At 35.0% G+C, this 9359-nt stretch overlaps 1 long non-coding RNA gene across 1 annotated transcript in view; it reads left to right on the top strand.

Annotated features, from left to right (window-relative positions):
- The first annotated feature begins 666 nt into the window (after positions 1-666).
- LOC111472851 overlaps positions 667-9359 on the top strand; it is a 67262-nt gene continuing 58569 nt past the window's right edge. Inside the window, exons 1-2 of the long non-coding RNA XR_002715501.1 lie at positions 667-722; positions 1809-1811. This is a non-coding gene — a long non-coding RNA (uncharacterized LOC111472851). The remainder of the gene's footprint in view (positions 723-1808; positions 1812-9359) is intronic.

The following is a 9359-nucleotide window of genomic DNA, read 5'->3' as shown; positions in this document are numbered from 1 at the left end:
GAGATCTAATCCAAGGTAAGAAACTTCGAAGCAATACTCCTCTCGGTGCTAGAAAAGAAGTTTGGGTGGTGGATCCACTCATTCCAGCAAAAAAATCTAAGAACGGACAAAGTAAGATTCTAAACTTCGTGTTTCGATTTTATCTAGATCTAAGAAATTTCATGAGCATTAGATCTAGAGTTTTTGAGGTATGTAACTAAAATAAGATTCACACAGGTGTTTTGAAGTTTCTGGACGAAAATTGGAGTTTCAAGAAAACGTTATTTTCGGTAAGAACTCGTGTTTTTCCCCAAATTCGAACTCAAATAATAAGACCTGTGATTACCAAAAAAAGAAAAATATATTGTAGAAATAGAATATGACATCTATAATACTCGTGAAGAGAACTTGTTGATTCGGATTATGGATTGGAAGATATAAAAATCAGAAGAAAATGGATCGAAAACACCAAAACTCACGTTTCTGGAAAATTGGAAAAAAAACGCAAGAAGAGAGAGGAGGAATCGCCGCCACATGTCGGCCGACGTACGGAGGAGCGCTGCAGGATCGACGAGCGACACGTGGCGACCGCGGGCTGAAGAAGCGCATCAGGCGCCGTGCAATCGGGTCGGCCTGAGTCCGAACCACTCGAACTGGCCCGACCGGTCGCTGGCCTGCGACTGCGTGAGAAGTCACGCGTAGTACACCCTCCAGAGCGTGTCAGTGCGCGTGTAGGCGCGTGAGTGACCGTTCGACCTCCGTTTGCTTGTTTTTTGCCTCGATTTCAACTCTGATCCTATTTTTATGTGAATTAGAACCTATCAAGGAAATTCCATAATTTTTGGAACCTTTTCCGGCAAATGATTCGAGCTTGGGAAGGCACGCGTCAACCATGTAAGTAGCCATTTGAATTCCCACGAGCAGTACTTGTAGGAACCGCTAGGAACATGCATGCATGCTACCACCCATAAAATTAGCTAGCCGGACCTAGCATATTAGTATGGAAACTGTGAAAATAAAATGATTAAGGAAAGCTAGATATGAAATATTTATTAAATCTGTTTTGATTAAGATTCTGATAAAGTATGTATGCATGAGGAGGATGGAAAAATTGTGAAATCTGCGCTCCAGGTAAAGGTGGACGTTATCTTCCCGTTGAGCATGTTTGTTAATATTGCATGAACTGCTGCATGTTAACTCCTATGCATGATGATGGCTTGTGTTATCTTTCTTGATGAACAGGAAGAAATTATGAGCTTAGATTAGGGTATTTGTGACTAAGTAGGCTAGATGAGACCCTAGATTGGGGGACCTCTAGAATACCGTGCATTTTGACCTGCGAAACGATTACCGGCGGATCCAGAGCCTAGAATTTGAAACCTGATAGGTTTGTGAGACCTTGCACGAGAATCCTAAAGATGCATGAATCCAAGTCTAAGCCACCAAGTTCCACCCTAGAAAGAATAGTAGGTCACCACGGTAACTGTAGGTAGCCCGCTAGAGTTTAGCAGTGTGGATAGTGTCATCAGAACCTCCACTTCCCTCTCTTCTCCGATACCGTACCGTCGAGACAGAGCTCCGGTACGGAGATCATTGAGCTTGGCAGATCCGGATAGGGAAGTGTGAAAGGTGCCCAGACCTAGTGGTGATAGCTAAGGGGTCTTCTGAACAGGTTTCTTGGGCAGTAGAAACCCGTCCCTGAGCAGGGGACATGGAGCCACGTAGGATAACTCAGTAGCTGACCGACACACAGGGGGTCGCACCCCATTTAGTGGATGTATGGTCCCATGTAAGGGTCGTCAACTAACCTCCACGGATGATATTCAGAGAGAGTCATGTATTCAGATCCAGCCATATGATCCCCTCAGATTACTTATGAGATCGCGCTTCACCTCAGGACACTGATCATTTCACTGCATAAGATAGGCAAACCTCCCAAGATACAGAAAAGAGAGGTGGAGCATGATTTGCACTCACTAGAATCCAGAGATAAGACCGTGTATACCCACTAAGATAAGGATGCGAAAAGAGCCTACAAGTAGGTTGGTTACTGAGTATATTTTTATACTTACCCCTTTCCTTCCTTTTTTTTTTTTCAGGTACCAGTCGATACGAGAAGATGTTCGAGAGCTGCACTGTCACAGAGGGGTGTCGTTCTAGAGCGTTAGTCCCTTGTCGGTCTTTTAGAGTCCTTCGTCCGTTTTCATATTTGGAGTCTTTTGTATTTCATTTTATATTTGCAATTCCTATTTGTAACATTTGATTTTGATTTTATATTTAATTTTGGTGTCCTTGATTTCCTTTTCTTGTTTTAAATTTTTCCGGATTTTTACCTTCTATTTTATTTTTTTTTTATTTGTTTTCGATTTCGTCTTTTTAGTTACGATTCGGTCTTTTGAAGCCTTGAAAGTCAGGTCCTGACAGATTGGTATTAGAGTAGTCGGGTTTTTGATTCTATAGACTTTTCCTAGGATAGAGAGTCGTACACCTCTATGACTCAGCTCGACGACATGCCTCGCCGCGACCAGGTACGCAATCTAACCTTGTTTAGTAGGTTATGATATGATGTAACGCTAGTAAGAACTTGATGTATGTTTTGGGTTAACACTTTAGGGTGTTAAAAGTGATCATTCCCTCTTTTATGGATGCATAGCCATTTGGGTTTTTGTTCATTATACACCCAAAAAAAACTTGGGTTGAGCAATCTCTTAATCCTCTTTGGGAAGGTAATTTATCGTTAATATCCATGCAAAATATTAAATGGTATAAGAATTTTGAGTTTGGATATCCCTATGTGTTAGCATAGTTATAAATATCAATTCTTTTTTATTTACTATTTTTGATTTTGATGAAAAACAAAGTTGTGCTAATTTTAATTAAAAAAATAAAGAAAACCACAAGGAGACCATTGCATTTTCGATATTTTCTCCTTAATTAGCATAAATTATCTCAGGTAAATGAAGGCAGTGTTATAAATGGTTCTCTTAACCATATTTATCATATTTTCTTGGCATTGAACCTGAAGAAAAATAGATAAGAATTCCATCTTTTTGAGTTTGATTTGGGTAAAAATTTCATCCTTTCTGTCAAATATACATTTATTTTTTGTGTATATACTTTGAAATTTATTTCATTTTTGTGCTCGATATTTTTCTAAAAGATGGAAAGTATGATATTCAAGTTCACATCAATATCTTATTCTTCCTTAACAAATTGAATATTTTGACACGAGTATTTTATCTTAAAAATTTCCATATAAAACGATTAGTAAACTTTTTATTAGAGTAATGTTGCAGCAAGCACGTCACAACTCTCACACAAAAGAAAGGATTTGATGTGAAGTAAGGCGAAGGTGATGGTTTTGTCTAAGAAGTCCATGGATGTATGAGCTCGTACACATTTGTTTGACCATTATACAAAGAAAAACCCTTCTTATCTGCACGCCAAATGCAGTGCCAATAGTTGCATCGTTCTTGAAGCCAAAGTTCATTCTCTGGCCAAAAAACCTCGAACGAAAGCTTCCCATAATTGCTGCTAAAGTTACACCAAAACAATGTCGTCTGCCACAAATTCTCTCTGAATTCCCAGCTGTATTCCTGTTTCAACGGAAGAATATGCTCCCCTAAATTGTGTGCACAAATTCATATTGAAAAAGATGAAAAAAAAAAAAATTAGAACCATAAGAGTTGATACAATTCCATAGTCAAAATGTTCAATTTAACAAAAATTCTTTAATATCAATTTGTGTGTAGCTCAACTAGTCAAGACCACACATGCATCTGCAAAGTGGTTAAATATTCAAACACTCCACCCCACATATTTATTAACTAAAAAAAAAAAGAAAACAAAAACAAAAATAAACCACCTTCTAAAGGAGCTTGTAATTGGACTCTTAAGGATAAAAAAACAAAATATCCTATATAGCCAAACTCAATTATTTTATCAAAACTTGTATTTTTTTTTTTTTTTTTTTTCCTAAATTGAGATAGAAAATGAATTGTTCATCTAGAATTTTTAAGGTTGGATATTATACTCTTCAAATTTATGATGTTTTGAAATTCCACCAAAAGACTAAATTAACAAGAAACAATTACATAAATTTAGATATACATAAAATAATATGGTCTGGTTGAATAGTTTGTCATGATGCAACATCTTTATTTACCTAAATCGTTGTTTTTCGACTTGCAATGGGCCAATAGAGGTACATCTTGATAATTAAGAATCGTCACTTTCCAATGCGTTCCTGGTGGCATGAGTGCAAAACAAGTGAAAACATTAGAAGTTGATGCAAAAGTTATCAACAAAATCATATAGAGGTTATTCATAGCCTTCCTTTTAAATTGACTTCGAATTTGTTTGTGTTTCATTTTGGATCCTTTTGAACCATATATATATATATATATATATAATCTTTGTGCTACAACAAATTTTCCTTTTTAACAACTTTTAAAGATATACTTTTATGTTAAACGCTCTTGAAAGGAAAGCGGAAAAAACTGAATGGATATTAAGCATGTTCGCTTGTTAGGTTACGCTTTATTTAGTATAGAATCACAGACAACGACCGAAAAACTTAGATTGCGCTTTTTTTTCTCTCCAACGCCAATCATAAACTTCTCCCAGCTCCATTGCAATGTCTCCTTCTCAAGTTCCTTCCATTTTTGTGCTATAATTTATTAACAAAATTAAGACCTTAATATTCGTGTTGACATCTGTATTTTATTCTTAGATGGCAACTTGGATATTTCATCGACATGCATGCACCTTTTTTTGTTAAAAATTTAGGATAATTGATAACTCAAATGTGCAATTGTAACGACCCTAAATTTCCACATACTCAGAGTCGCTACTAAATGCAAGAACATGTGAATGCAATGACGGGACCTAATCCTTTCAATCTATTTTCCTACGGCAATGTCCAAACGAGTAATTTGGGCGTATACCATATACTCTACACACAACCCATACATGCGATTATGGGCTCACCAGTCGGTTCGCACACCGCTGGTCCACTTTCCTTGTCGGGAGAGCATACTCTGGGTGCTCCTTAGGCCGGACACCCATTAGAACTACTAACCGTCACGGTAGCGCTATGCAAAACGTAACGATCGTTGACTTGCCATTGGATGTACACGTCCCCAACATTTCTACTTTTTCCATTAATGAATATAACCCCGCTATCATCTTCCATGCTTAACATGTCATTTCTACTTTTTCACTCTACGTATCATACATAATCTTAACGGGATTACATTTCATTTCATTTATCGTGATATCATGTCATTCATAACATGTTGCATACATACAATTTGGAAAACATAACATAACGCTCCATGCTTTTAACGTGTCATTTCATAACGTGCAATTCATTCAACAATTACCTCCATGGTCACACAAAACAATCTAAACATAACACCTCACATCACACTATATCGTTTCGTAAACACTTCGTGGACATATCGTTCCCTAACTTATCATAGCCTTAACGTTCTTATATCTATCACAGTCGTATCGTTACGTGAACATACCTTAGTCATATCATCACCTGAACGTATCCTAACGCTATCGTTCTATGAATCTATCACAAACCTATCCCTTTCTACCTATATCCTAACCGTATTCTTTCATCAATCTCTCCTATCCATAGCACTCCGGTATGTAACCTAACCTTAACGTTTCATGAACGTATCTTACTCCTATCGTTACATTTCGTTTTGTGCATCCTTCTCGTATCCTATCTCAAACATATCCTTGAACACATAGTCAAAACCATTGTAATAATTTAATGAACATCTAACCATAATTTGGTGTGATCTCTAAAAAAAAATAGGATAAAAAAAATGAATTTAATATATACCTTATTTATCATATGTATCTTCACGTAAGTCTCCCGAGAATCTCTACTCGGTAAAGATCATTCTCATTTGTTTCCTCAAATATGACAACTGTTTTTTTTATGTTTTTTTTTCTGGGGTAAGGATGGGTTGAGGAGAGATAATTGTGGAAAGGGATGAGATGTTGGTGGAGAGGAGTGAGGAAAGGGGGTTTTTCTTTTTTTTTTTTGTTTACTTATTTATTTAATATTATTATTTTAACTCTTTTTTATAATTATTTTTGTTTTTTTATTTATTTATTTATTTATTTATTATATATATATATATATATATATATATTTTTCTATTACACTCACATGAACATCATTTATAACATAAACTTCGAAAAACGCTTCAAGCAACTATTCTCTAGAAAACACAACCATGTAGAACGAATTAAGAAACATAACAAGAACTTACAATAGTAACAAGAATAAGAAAAGAAAAAGTGTGGTACCCTAGTATATAAAGGACACGATTAAGAGTCTACAAGTAGGCTGCTTACTGAGTCTTGTACTCATTCCTTATTCTCCATTTTTTTTTCAAGAAATAAGGAGCTGGCCAAGGTCGGGAATGGACTCTTAGCAAATGCCATAGACAAACCTCACCTGTCGTCCTTCAAACCTTTTGCTCCGTCCCTTAACGTGTGTTTTAACTATTGTGTTGTGTTTTAAAATACTTTGTATCATCTTTATTTTGATATAATGTTGATATGCTTTAAGTTTTGGTTGTTTTATTTTGTTAAAAAGTTTACCCTATGCATGTGCAGCAGTCTCTGCTCGTGATGCAGCCGTCCTCCGTACAAGTGCACCTTGCTTTGACCTGAAAAATAATGTGGCACACGGCCTGAGTATTTCGAAGAATGCTAAGTATGTGGCCCCACTATAGGGGGCCATGCAAATGCAAACACAAGCAATCATTATTTAGGGACCTATCTCTAGCATCATAGGGGTGGCCTCCAGTCTTGGACAAAGAGAGTACATGAATGAATAATGATTACATTCGAAGGTGACTAAGATGACATGCAAAGAGGTTAGTATTCAAACATTCCTCCCCACATATTTATTAAAAAAGAAAAAACCAAGTATGGTGACTAAAATTTTTCTGTAGTCAAACTCAAATATTTATTAAAACTTATATTTTTTTCTTTTCATAAATTGAGATATAAAATGAACCTTCATCTAAAATTTTTAAGGTTGGATATTAGCACCGGAAAAATGTGGTAGGACATGGCTTGAATATTTAAAGAAATATTCAATAAGTGACCTCACTATTGAGGTTAAATGCAAGAACATGCGAATGCAATGACGGGACCTATCATTTCAATCTATTTTCCTACGGCACTATCCTAACGAGTAATTTGGACGTGTACCACATACTCTACACACTACCCATACATGCGAGTATGCGCTCACCAATCAATTTGCACACTGCTGAGCCACTTTCCTTGTCGGGCGAGCATACTCTGGGAGCTCCTTAGGCCGGACACCCGTTAGAACTAGTAACCATCATTGCAGTGCTATGGAAAACATAACGATAGTTGTCCTGCCATTGGATGTACGTGTCCGTACCCTCGTGATGGAATAGGGGTATCCCCCTGAATGCATGAGCACACATAATGCATTAGGTCCCCAACATTTCTACTTTTGTAATTAATGAATATAACCCCTTTATCATCTTTCATGCTTAACATGTCATTTCTCATTTTTCACTCTACGTATCATACATAATCCTAATGGGTTACATTTCATTTCATTTATTGTGATATCATGTCATTCATAACATGTTGTATAGATATAATTTATAAAACATAACATAACACTCTATGATTTTAATATGTCATTTCATAACGTGCAATTCATTCAACAATTTCCTCCATGGTCATCATATCATCACAGGAACGTATCCTAACGCTATCGTTCTATCAATCTATCACAAACCTATCTCTTTCTACCTATATCCTAACCATATTCTTTCATCAATCTCTCCTATCCATAGCACTCCGGTATGTAATCTAACCTTAACGTTTCATGAACGTATCTTACTTCTATCGTTACATTTCGTTTTGTGCATCCTTCTCGTATCCTATCTTAAACATATCCTTGAACACATCGTACCATAATTATTATCATACAATTCACATTATAACATAACATAAACATAATATAAGCATATTGATTCACAGATAATTCACACATATCAATATATATGACACGTGCAGAACCACAGGCACGTGTCAACATCAAATATAACCATGCCGATAGTAAGACCACTTACCTGGTTAGCTTAAGTTGTTGTCCCGAATATATATTTAATGAAAGTTAGATTCTGTCCTTTGAAATTCAAGTTAACCTATATGAGCCAATGACATCTTTCAAGTTTGAACTCTATAAAATTAATTCTCTCATTTATATTGATCTATTGTGAAAAGTCTTGAAATGTTATATATCTATAATATAAAAATTTTATTTTCCATGGTTACTGTTGTATAAAAAAAATAGATAGAGTTATTTTAAGCTACTCTGCCCTCTACTTGTTTGTAGTTTTTAATTCCTAAATCTTCCTCTTTTTTTTTTATATCTGTATTGACTCTGTTGCCTATTAATTGTGTTCTCATGTAGAATAAATTTTGAGTGGATCCTTGTTTCCACATTTTTCTTTTATCTCAGTGTTTGCTGTTTACACATTTTCTTGGCATTCTATTTTTAATCTATTCATTTGGCTACTGATGTAAATTTAATCTAATAGATTTACTAGAATTCTTATAATTGATTAACATTTAATTTCTAATTCAAAGCTAAATCATTGTTATAATTTAATGAACATCTCATTGGTTGTGATTTCTAAAAAAAATAGGTTAAAATTAAATGAAGATTTAATATATAATATTAATCACATGTCTATCTTCAGGTAAATTTTCATTAAACTTCAACTGTGTATAGACCATTCTCATTTTTTTCCTTAAATTTGACAATTGTTGTTTTTCTGTTTAATTGGAGAGGAGAGATAATTGTGGGAAGGAATGAGATCTTAGTGGAGAGGAGAGAGGAAAGGTTGTTTCTTCTCCTTTTGTTTATTTATTTATTTATTATTTTTATTTTAACTATTTTTTTATAATTATTTTTGTTTATTTATTTGTTTATTTATTTCCCTATTTATTATTTTATTATTATTATTTTTTTCCTATTACACTCACATGAACATCATTTATAACATATAAACTTTGAAAAGCACATTAAAACAACTTTTCTATAGAAAACACAATCATGGTCTTACGTGTTTAAATACGAAATATTGAAATTTAGAGAAAATGAGAGCCATACAAAATAATTTAAAACAATGAAATGCATAACAACCTATTCTAACCTAAACCTAGAAATTGAAATATGAATCTACCCTATGAACATGCCACATTCTCTGCTCGTGATGCAGCCGTCCTCCGTACAAGTGCCTGGCCTTAACCTGAAAAATAATGTGGCACACGGCCTGAGTATTTCGAAGAAT

This window comes from Cucurbita maxima, unplaced genomic scaffold, assembly GCF_002738345.1.
Source record: "Cucurbita maxima cultivar Rimu unplaced genomic scaffold, Cmax_1.0 Cma_Scf00090, whole genome shotgun sequence".
In the NCBI taxonomy this organism is placed as follows: Eukaryota; Viridiplantae; Streptophyta; class Magnoliopsida; order Cucurbitales; family Cucurbitaceae; genus Cucurbita; species Cucurbita maxima.
The sequence above is the reverse complement of the archived record's forward strand: the minus strand, read 5'-3'. Positions and strand labels throughout refer to the sequence as shown.